The sequence below is a fragment of the Vespa mandarinia genome, chromosome 24 (genome assembly GCF_050613455.1).
Source record: "Vespa mandarinia isolate Hongniang chromosome 24, ASM5061345v1, whole genome shotgun sequence".
In the NCBI taxonomy this organism is placed as follows: Eukaryota; Metazoa; Arthropoda; class Insecta; order Hymenoptera; family Vespidae; genus Vespa; species Vespa mandarinia.
In genome coordinates, this window is record NC_140833.1 from 110,475 (window position 1) to 121,695 (window position 11,221).

The 11,221-nt window shown below is 27.9% G+C and overlaps 2 long non-coding RNA genes across 4 annotated transcripts; both read right to left on the minus strand.

Annotated features, from left to right (window-relative positions):
• Nucleotides 1-1,151: 1,151 nt before the first annotated feature.
• On the minus strand, nt 1,152-2,333 carry LOC146872246 (uncharacterized). The gene is made up of 4 exons (XR_014983556.1): nt 1,948-2,333; nt 1,730-1,866; nt 1,508-1,649; nt 1,152-1,425 (listed from the first exon to the last, which is right to left on the minus strand). It is a non-coding gene; the product is annotated as an uncharacterized LOC146872246 (long non-coding RNA).
• A 4,284-nt stretch (nt 2,334-6,617) lies between these two features.
• LOC118442719 (uncharacterized) lies at nt 6,618-10,717 on the minus strand. Of its 3 annotated transcripts, none has more exons than XR_014983549.1 (6): nt 10,401-10,715; nt 10,272-10,318; nt 9,544-9,774; nt 9,381-9,456; nt 9,172-9,282; nt 6,618-8,704 (listed from the first exon to the last, which is right to left on the minus strand). It is a non-coding gene; the product is annotated as an uncharacterized LOC118442719 (long non-coding RNA). The 3 variants fall into 3 exon arrangements; XR_014983550.1 differs by lacking the exon at nt 6,618-8,704 and adding an exon at nt 8,783-8,908 and having other exon boundaries at nt 10,401-10,717; XR_014983551.1 differs by lacking the exon at nt 6,618-8,704 and having other exon boundaries at nt 9,168-9,282; nt 10,401-10,717.
• Between the last annotated feature and the right edge of the window lie 504 nt (nt 10,718-11,221).

An 11,221-nucleotide genomic window follows, 5' to 3' on the forward strand; every position in this document is an offset into this window, starting at 1 on the left:
CTATTTAAGAGCTTCCCTATCTAATTTCGAGAAAGACGATAAGAGGTATATTTTGTAAGAAAGTTATGACCACATTCTTTTACCACAAGTCCAAGAATTTTTCTCAGAACGAATTGAGTGTTACTGACCAATTTTCCCTAATGACATCGATATGACACATGAGGAAATTTCATTACTAGAGTCTTGTATATTTATTATATAAAAATAACAACTCAAGCAAGTACTTCGGAGAAATGTAACGATGACTTTCAATTCTTACCAACGTTAGGTTTAATCAGGACTAATGTATTCTCATTGAGTGCAAATCGATTTATATTTTAATATTTTCTTTTTATTATAATTCCTTTTTTAATTTATATTTATTTATATTTTGTAAAATATTACATAATGATTTGTAAATGGTAAGGAGATCGCTATTTTATTTCTATATTTTATTATGAAATTACGATTTTTCAAAAATGCTTAATCAATAAGTATATAAAAAAATAAAGTAGTATATTAATACTGACAAGATTTTTTAAATATTATTTACATCGAAATGTATGTATACAGAAAAAATATAAATTGAATATAAATTCATTTAATTTTGATCGAATAAATTTCAATTATTATGAAGTATACTATAAAATAAATGAAATCCTTTATAACGTAGGCTTGCATTAGAAAATTATTAATCATTTTCCCCAGGGGAGAATTTTTACATATTGTTGTATTCTTGTAAAGTAAAACATAGAAACATTTTCATAAACTTATGTTTAATTGCGTATTAAGTATTTTCATTTCTGAAAACTATTTCCAATTGTTTGATGCTTCTGCTATAACTATCGAGAATACTATGCCACTAAATTTAAAGAACATCATATTAAAAAATTTTATGGAAAAATAAAAATATATAATTAAAGATCTTCAAAGTTGACTTTTTCTTCCTTGTAATTTTTTAACATTTCATGCTTCTAATTTTTTCTTTTTATTTTCTTTCTTTCGTTATATTGTAATTTTAGATTTGGTCACAAATTTTCGATCTCTCATAAACTGCAATTATACATTCATTAAATATATGAGTAAATATTGCTGATAATATTATTAAAACTAAAACCAAGAGTATATAGTTGATTGACTTGTAGTTAATCCAAGTAATCCAAGTAATTAATTATAACACTTTATCTGCTGCTTATATATCTTTTGTTGTTTCATTTTTTTTCTACAAAGTTTTTCTTATATTTCATTAAGAAATCTCACATATTCTTCATTTGTTTTTTTATCATAGAAGCTGTCTTCTTTGTTAATTGATGCAATATTGTAGATGATTCTTCAATCATGGTCTCTTCTTGTGCCAACTAAGCCATGATATTAAAGTGTTGTATTTAATTTTTCCATTTATATAACGGCTACTATATCGGTGACCCATTTGAATACTATGTTTCTCTGAAAATAATAAATTTCTGTATTGAACATAGGGATTGATAATATTTAATATGTCACATAAATTAAACGTTACAGTACTTACCACTGATATCAAATTAAATGCTGGGATTACTTCTAGTTTTTCTTCATCTTTTTTTAACAGTCGTGAGTTAACGCTATTATCATTTCTAAATTATTTCAAAAACTATGCGATAAAAATTATTGAGAGTTTGGCCCAATTAGTTCTATAAAAATATATAATTAAATAAACTAAAGTAAAACTCTGTAAAATAACAATGAAATTAGAATCAATATAATCCTTTACCATTGTATGTTTATCAAAGTTGTTTACAAATTTCACAAATTTGCCAATGACAAAAACAAAGAGTATAAAATTGATTTGTTTTGAATTTCTTAAACAAACCTGTATATGTGTGTATACCAATAAAAATAAACTGTTTTCTACAAAAAAAAATTTAATAAGAAAATAACGTATAACTGCAAATAACTGTTTTTTATCTTTAGAAAAATACATACACTTACCTTGACAGATGTAAATTTAAAATATCTTCTGGAATGATCTAATTTTAATGATCTAACAAGTGCTAATGTGATAGGAGCTCTCATTAGATTTTCTCTTGTTAATTAATCTTGAAACTTGATAATTTCTTGCTGTGATTCTGTGGTGATGTAATTGTAGTAGTTATCTTTTTGATCAGTTAGATATTACTCTATTTGGTATATATTATGAAAGTTCAATTTATCTTTGCATGTCAAACAAATATTTTCATTATTTAGTTTCATATCCATTTTATTATCATCATATTTATCATCATTGATTCATCTACATCTTTATAGTTTTTAGAGATAAATTTATTTTCACTTATAGATCATTCCAATTATTTCTGTATGGTTTGTTTTTGAAATTGAATATTTCTTTTTAATTAGTATGAATAATACTATCCGATGATATAACAATATTATTTTATAGTTATACATGAGTACATACTAGATTTTGATTTGCAAATTCATTTTTTAAAGTATTAACATCTGATTTGCAAAAGAATTAAATTGATATGATATATTAGATCTTTTAAATATGAATTTTCAAAAGTTCACTAAATTGAAATCAGATGAATAATTTGTATATTACACGTATCACGTTCAAGTATTTCAATTTTAGTTACTAAAAGAACAGAAGAAACAAAACAACTGACTTGAGCGATATTCCGATAATAACTCATACTTCCACCATGGCGGTACTATGGCATTACTGTATTGTTGGGGAACGTTCGATTCATTATTATTTTTTATAATTCGACTTCATATTCTTTCATAATATTTCAAGAAATAGAATTTCCTGACTTATTGACGCTTTCGTGCCAGTTATATTTATGTGCCGTAACGATAATTTCTATCGTACTGACGTTCGATATTAAGGGCGGAATATCTCCGAGATCGTAACTGGATGAATGACAATATACAATAGATTTTACAGCTATTTGAGTTTGAAAAAATCAACTTTTTTGCATGAAATATTATTTGAAGGGTTATATTCGATTTCCACAGTGAAAAATTAATGTATAGTGGAATTTTCCTCCGATTATTAATTTAATTAATTAAATATATATAATTATAAAATTTTATCACTTCATTTTTTCATTATATTCACGTGCAAACATTAATAAAAATACATTTGAATAAAATTATTATTTATTAAATTCAATTTTTTATTTTTTTTAAATAAGGTTAATTGATGAGTATTTTTTAAAGTTTAAATATATTGTATCTAAATCAAATATCTAAACCAAAAAGATATGAAAGTAAATACATATTGGGTCGTTCGGAAAGTCATTTCGTTTTTTTTTTGTGAAAATGAAAGACAATTTTCATATAATGAACAAATATTTTATTAAATTATATATTGGCCATTCTGATCCAATACCTTTTGCCATCTTTCTGGTAGTAGCATGATTCCACGCTCATAACATTTTTGGTCTTTGATGGCAAAAAACTGATCGAGATGATTTTTGACCTCCTCTTTTGAAGTGAAGGTTTTACCATCTAAAAAATTTTTCAGTGACCGAAACAAATAATAATCCGAAGGTACCAGAACTGGAGAATATAGTGGGAGTGGCATTATATCCCATTCAAGCTGTAAAAGCTTTCTGCGAGAGACCCAACTTGTATGAGGTCTCGCATTATCTTGGTGGAACACTACACCTTTTCTGTTGATTAATTCTGGTCTTTTCTGTTGAAGTGCATCATTCAGTTTGTCCAGCTGATGACAGTAGATTTCCGAATTAATTGTTGTGTTATCCGGTAAAATTACAAAAAAAAACGATTCCTTTAAAATCCCACCAAACAGACAGCATCACCTTTTTTTGATGGATATTGGCTTTGGAAATGCTTTGAAGCGGTTCATCTTTTTTGCTCCATGATCTCTTGCGTTTGACATTGTTATATACAACCCATTTTTCGTCCCCAGTAATGATGCGCTTCAAAAATGGATTATTTTCGTGACGTTTGAGAAGCGATTTACAGACGTCAACGCGACGACACAAATTTCTCTCCGTGAGAACATGAGGAACCCATATAACCAGCTTCGAGGTTAAACCTAGGCCTTTCAAGTGGTCATAAACAGTTGAATTTGATAAATTTAACCTCTCATCGATCTCACGTGTTGTTATTCGCCGGTTTGCATCAACTAATGCCTTTATCGTGTCTTTATCAGCTTCAACCGGCATTCCAGAACGTTGTGCATCTTCAACATCAAAATTGCCGGATCGAAATTTTGCAAAACAGTCATGGCACTGGCGTACTGTCAACACATCTTTTCCATACACATCGGTTAATTTCTTTCTGACTTGAACAGCATTTTTACCTTTTCTATAGTAAAAAAATAAAATATGACGAAAATGCTGCTTATTGCTCTCCATATTTAAAAGGGCACTAACCAAAAACTACTGTGTAGAATCAATTGGATTTTTTCACACACAAGCCTTGCTATATCAGCTCTCAAAACATATAATGATTATGCGGCTTAAGTGTGAAGTTGGGTGCAAAAAAATTAAATCCTATCGGGAAGAAACGAAATTACTTTCCGAACAACCCAATATTATTTCTTACCAAGCTAATCAGTCTTTAATTATTATATAATCGATTTCACATTCATTAAATAGGCAATAGTGTAAATAAAAAACAAGAGACTTTCAATCGATTCGTTTTCGATTGCTTTCACGAACGCAATAATGTTTATGTTAAATAAGATGGAACGTTTAATCGAGTTGCAAAATAAAAAAACAAATCAATGCTATTATAAATGTTATTTCAATCGAAACAAATGTGTTGTTTATTATGCACTTAAGTTGTATTTTTGTTATGCGACTATTCGTTTATAAAAGTCATGAAAAAATATTGAAATATTTGTAATACATCGACAAATAAAAAAATAAACGATCACGTCTAATAAATAAAGCCTTTCGACTATGAACAAGCATATTTCATTTTTTATGAATAAGTTGAATTTTAAATAGACACTAACTTTAGTGATTGCTTTTATTTCAGGCTTTTATCACATACGAGCAGCGGTGATCGTGTAATAAGAAAATTTTATAAAAATGTGCCATTTTGTATGGTCCTTCTTTCGAAAAAAAAATATCAATGGTCTTTTAAATTCGAACTTTCGAGGAACTTTTTGTTCTCTAAATATCGTCGTTAAATATATATCCTTCCTAATATAAGTATGATTTACGAATATGATCGAATAATATTTGTACTTTTCGTATTATTAACCCAGCGATTATGCCAACTTCATTATTCAGGAATGCATCGATAAAAACGACAATTCAAATCTTGATTACATCATCATAAATGCACACTCACTTTGTTTCGATAATAAACGCGAACGATAAACTATCACATTTTCTATCGAAGTTATTTAAATCTTTTACTATTCGATAAAGAGTCACTCGTGTTTGTGTAATGAGGCCAATTCTTCCTTGCAATTAAAATAATATCCTTGCAAGAATCTTATATTCTTGTTACTCTTGTTAAACTGCGTCGATAGATTACAGTTTCAGAGGAATCGAAGGAGATTTCAACATTTCACGTTTTAAGCGTTGTCCGCATACGCGAAAATCGATGTAAAGCATAATGAAAGGATCTTCAAATCCATAAATCTGTTTCAACCAAAACATGCTTCATATGTAATTTAGAAGAGTGCTCTGACGGGCGAAATTCTAAATTTGAAAATGAGCAAATTGAAAGTGAGGATGATTTGTTCGACACTGAGGAAGTTGAAAGCAATTGTTCGTGTGATATCGACGATGAAGAAGAAAATATTTTGAATGCCCGTAGAGAACAAAAACGCCGAGGAGTTTTACTAGATTCCGAAAGTGACAGTAACCAAAATGTCCAGTATACTCAAGTGGCTTTAGATGGAACTGTTTGGAAAGAAATAATATAAGATTTAACAATCGTAAAACTATCACATTGCTTCAAGCAAGTATCAGGTCCAATGGCATACGCCAAACGAAATATCATATTTGGTAAAATCAAAATAGCATTTTTTGTAATATTTGATAATAATATTATTCAATACATAGAAGCAAAAGCGTTGCAAGTTCTAGGGACTAAACGGAATCTGCCAATATAAAAAATATATGCCTTCATTGCAATTCTATACGCACGTTCTGCTTATCAAGCAAGAAATTTACCTATTTCCTATCTATGGAATATAATATGGGGACCTACTTTTTTATTAGCGGAAGAGTTTGTCAAAGCTTATCACAAATTTCTCCAAAAAAAAGAAAACATACAAGGAACATCAAGTAATCAATATAATATGTATTAGCGAAAAACATACTAGATACGATTTTGCAAAGATAATAAAACAACTAAATCTTGCATAATTTGTAAAAAATTTGTCTGCGGTAAATGTATGAAGGAGAAATTTATTATACGATAAAAATACAAATGAGAAAACAAAAAGATCCTTCATTTATTTCTAAACAAAGTAAAAGCTGCATCTATGATCTTCTATTTATGTTATGTTCTATTATATTTATGTCCTATTTATGATACATTAAAAATGAAAGTATATGATTGATTATTTTATTATTATTTAAAAGTTATGTTATCTATTAATTCTTAGAATAAATTGATAATTCCTTCTGAAGAAACATTTATTTCGTAACCGATCAAATAGGGTAAGAATAGATATACGTGAAATGCCGGTACGGTTAGTGTGAAACTTACATAACTCGTAATATGCATTAAATATAAAGTAATTTGAATCTAATGTTTTCATACAATAAAATTTAGGACTTGAAGTTGTTCATCTAATGCTTTCATCTAATATCGATAAAAATGAATTTTCTACTGATTCTGATAGTAATTCGATAACTTTTCTTTTGCATTCCATCAGATAAATATCAAATTTTGAACTCGGAGTCGTTGCCTTTATATAATACCAATAAAATCACAAAGGAAAATCAGTCTTGTTCGCCGCATATGGAAATTTCATTCCAGATAATCCAGAATAAGAAATTCATTTATATTTTCTAATTTTCGTCAAAGTTCTTCGTCGTCTTGGTGCAAAATACTTATTGTGCAACAAAAATGAAGATTTAGAATAAGTATATTTTTATACCAAACATTAAAAATATTTTCAACCCTTTCTTATTATAACAATGATATTAATAATTTTGTGTTTTTTAGTTTCGAACAACATCGCAATTATGCGCGGAGCTGAGGAAGAATCGATTGTTGTATTGCTGAAATAAAAAGGCAATAATCGCGAAGAAGGAACGGATTTTCTTCTTTCAGTAAAAAAAAATGTTGCATCTTTCTATTCTGATTTAAACTGAATGAAGGAATCTTCAAGATGTCTAACCATCGTTAACAATTCCATCGTTCTCAAGCTCGTACGCGTTCCATCGCATTTTCTAGCTTTCTTTTCTTTTTTTTATCACCTTCCTTCTAAGTTAGATCATCAAGGAATGAAATCAGTGTCATTCACCTTTTTCCAAATGTGATTAATTACAATAACTCTAAGATGTGAGCTCTTGGAATTTTGCTCGATTTTAATACTCTGATCTTGCTCGGGTGGACCGATTTTTGAAATGCCCACTCCATGTTAAGACCTTGATCTTATTTGCATATTATCTGCAATATATCGAAATCAGATTTTTTTTTTTTTTGACTTGATAACATGTTTCAACGTGGAACTTAAAATCTTACGTGGGATAAACGACGAAATCGTTTTAATTTCGAATGAATATAATGAATATTTTTAACCAAAATGACATTCTACCTAAGGTCAGAGTTAAAAAGAAAATTACATACATTTGTACCTAAAAAGATGTAATCTTTACACGTAAGTAAAAGTAAAATTAAAAGGAAAAGTGAATTAACAAATGTTTTCAATTTGAAATAAGTGTTAAGACTGTTCATCACCCCTGGTTTTATAATAGTTTACCCCAGCAATAAGTACAAGTATAATTTTTTATTGATTTTGATGAACAAGGTTACGTGTTAAAGATGAATGGAGGCAAAGCTTTATCCTTTTTTTAAATCGTGTTAAAAAATGGTGTTTTTTTTGTGAATAATTTACTATTCATAAAACTAAAAATCTTTTATGGAATGTAACAAACTAATATTTAAGCAATAGCACATTAACATAAACATTACATAGTTCGTAATACACGTTAAATGAAAAATACAATATTCTTAGGCGCTTTTTAAAAGCTATTGCTCCCATTATACAAGAAAATCATACAATGTCGCTTGTAATACAAATACTATCCATTGTGAATATCTTATTACTCATAAGATATATTCATCAGAACTCGTTATAACTTATGAACAATAATGTATCCATGTAAAATTAAGATAGTTTGCTATGAATTAGGATACAAAGCGTTTATTATAATTATATTGCATGAATAACATACCGAATTCTTCACTATTTTCATGACAGAAAAATATAACATATTGCACTTAAATATCCAAAATGTAATATAATGTTATAAACGTATATGAGAAAAAAACTCTATCCTAATGTAATAAATAAATGCACATAACCTAATTCAAAAAATAAAAAACGATTTACGATTAAATTTCCAAAGAAAAATTAATTACTCAATGCTTTTCTACAAATTAATTCCAACCAATCATCCGTATCGATTCGAACCTTTTCATTGTTCACAAGTGATTACAAAATCGGAGAAATTAAAAAATTCACTCATCACTTAAAAAAGTTCTGTGATAGCTGTATGATGTGACGCCTGTTTTTTAGCTGAAAACAAAAATAAAAGTAATAATATCATCGTTATAATAAAAAGTTATAAAAATTATTCAGGAAATATATAAAAGATGAATTTTTACCTATAATGTAGAGTAAGCCATTATCAAAAAAATGACTATTATAAGTAATCTACTAATATAATTCTAAAAATAATATTTATAGAATTAAATGTATTGCAGTTCTTGTAAATCATCCCTGAAGGTAAGATATTAAAAAGAATATTATACAGAAGTATTAATCGTAAATAATATATAAAATGTTTCATTTAATCAAATTAATAAATGCTAAATAATAATTTTATAAGATGCCAAAATATGTAGCCATCGAAACATCGATTTTATCGTCCTGAATATCTTTTAAACACGACAATGTCTTAATTTGCGTTTGCGGCCTCATGAAAATCGCATGTTTAGCTATCAATATATAAAGTGGGTATATAGAAAAAATCTACAAATTACCTGAAATCAATAAGGACGATACGAAGGCGTGTCGAGCTAGTATCCATCGAACAAATATAGCGTTGCGCCTACCGCAAAAATAATAACGAATGAAACCATGACGTCAGCGTACTGAAAAGATAAAAATAGAATTAATTAAATGTTCTCTATAAATTAAATTAAAGGGTACAATGAAAAATAAATAACAATATTTGTCAACTATTGCTTACCAGACGTTACAATTATAAGATTATTTCTAAGTAGATCGCTATGAAAGAAATAGAACGAAATCACGACTTCGACTTTCTAAAAGAAACACAAAAGAAGTAAACTGATGAATATATGAAAAAACATAGCTACAGTAAAAATATCAAAATGTTAAATATATCTTACTGCCACGAAACTGTCAAACACATTAGAACAACCAGCGAGATTTATTCTACGAATAATACATCCATGATTTAAGTAGTGTTCATTCATATTATCGACATAAAGTCTACCATTTTTATCTCATAACGATATTCGAAGAAATACAACATGACTTGTTAAAAAAGCGTAATCAAAAACGCGCTCACGTATATGGATTTTTTCATTAATTGTCCTCCATGTAAAATTATTTCACATCTAAAACAGATATAAAAAATTAAAAGGAAAGAGTAGAATGTCCTCATTACTTTATTATAAGCTCAATGAGAACAAAGAAACTAGCTAGCATAGACGAGAAAAAAAGTATGAGAGAAATCTCAATGATTTTCATGAAAGTGACTTTCAAAAGGATTGCGTCTAGATTATTTCAAACTGCACGATGAACACCGAGCATCAATCCTCCTTATCCTTATGATGTCATTTACTAATCATACATCGACGATAAAAGTTGAAAGAATCTATCATTAAATTCACTAATGCAAAGTTGAATATATATATAAATATATATATATATATACAACACACTCAATAAAAAATACATAACAAAAAGAAAAATATATTCTTATTGCAAACTAAAAGGAGTTTCTATAAAAGGACATTGTAAATAAAAAAAAGAAGAATGGAGAGACAAATTTAGAGATATCAATTCTACTCGACTGTCATCAAAAAAATCTTGCACATTTCTAACTACATACCACATTGTACTATTAACGATAACGAATAAAATCACGACGCCAACGTTCTGAAAAGATAAAAATAGAATTAATGGAATGTTTTCGTAAAGGGTACAGTAACAATAACAATATTTATCAACTATTGCTTACCATGTGTCGTCATGAGTCCAATACCATTTCTTATTGTAGATAAGTAAAATTGATGACGAAATTCCGGACGTCGTATCTCTTCCATTCTATCATCAAAAATAATGATTGCTTATATCTTTATGTTAGGTTAACGAATGCAATAACTTATCTTTCGCAGTTGAACGTGATCGATGTTTAGATTTACATATGAATTAGTTCTAGCTGGACATATTAATAAATAATTTCAATCCAATAAATACTTTATTTAAACTTTTTAATAACAGTCACTCTTTTCTTCTCCTTTGTCTATTTCGTCGTTTCTCTAGTTATTAATTCGCCAATTGCGACATAACAAAACTTTTCGCCACAGGGAGGCCAACGTTAGAATTCTTAACAAGGTATGGATGTGTCTAAAACCTCTATTCTTTTGCACAATGATCATCCGGCCTTATGATGATGTAAAAGGATGCACACAAAAATAGTATCGCTAATGTAATATAATATAATTATATTTATAAAATACGATTCCTGTATATTAATGCAAAATATATTATTGAAAGATATATTATTGAAGGTTATATTATTCTAAAGTATTAATGATAGATAATATCTAAAATTTATCATCTTTTATTAATCGAATTAATAAAAGCTAAATTATTTTGAAATATATCAGAGTATGCAGCCATTATGCTACATATCGATATTCCAGGGCAATTTCGTGTCTAATAATAAATTTGATGTGATGTAAAATTGCTACGTGTATATATCTATATATAATTATCTTCTCTGTTTCTTCACTTTTTTTCCCAACACGTATGATTTTTGAAAGTCTGAAAAATCTA